Here is a 792-nt window from a genome sequence, read left to right as displayed (position 1 = left end):
ATGTATATACTGTATAATAGTAAATACTTAGTATATTATATATACTACAATAAAATAGTATATTTTTTACATATACTACAGTATATATAATGTATTCTACTTGTTATTTTCCTATGAAAGTGTGCTACATTTTTTAACCACACCAGTACAGTAACACTTATTACTGCATCTGACAGTCCGCAGTCTGTGCAAAGTGGGACGGAAAAATGAGCACACTAATTTATATAAAAACAGAAAACTGTTCTAATTTCTGACTAGACGTTGGTAAAATATACTGATATTAGTATATTCTTTGTCAGTAGTAATATTCGAGTAAAGCCACCCATTTGATATACAGCTTTGGGGAAAGATTAAGGAGAATTTCTCATGTCTGACTAGACATTGACTTGAACTACTTACATCAAATTATTCTGCGTAAGTAGTAATATTCGAGTAGAGCCAGACATTCGAAAAATACGGCTTCCAGATAGATTTCCAAGAGAATTTTCTTATGTCTGACTAGACGCTGACTCGAACTACTTACGTTCAAATATTTTTACGTAAGTAGTAATATCCGAGTAGAGCCAGACATTCGAAAAATACGGGTCCCAGGTAGATTTTCAAGAATTTTTCTTATGTCTGACTAGACCTTGACTTATACTACTCACGTCAAATATTCTGCGTAAGTAGTAATATTCGAGTAGAGCCAGACATTCGAAAAAATACGGATTCCAGATAGATTTTCAAGAGATTTCTTATGTCTGACTAGACGCTGACTCGAACTACTCACTTCAAAATATTCTGCGTGAGTAG

Source organism: Pseudomyrmex gracilis, unplaced genomic scaffold (assembly GCF_002006095.1).
Source record: "Pseudomyrmex gracilis isolate BER0280 unplaced genomic scaffold, ASM200609v1 scaffold_68, whole genome shotgun sequence".
NCBI lineage: Eukaryota > Metazoa > Arthropoda > Insecta > Hymenoptera > Formicidae > Pseudomyrmex > Pseudomyrmex gracilis.
The sequence above is the reverse complement of the archived record's forward strand: the minus strand, read 5'-3'. Positions refer to the sequence as shown.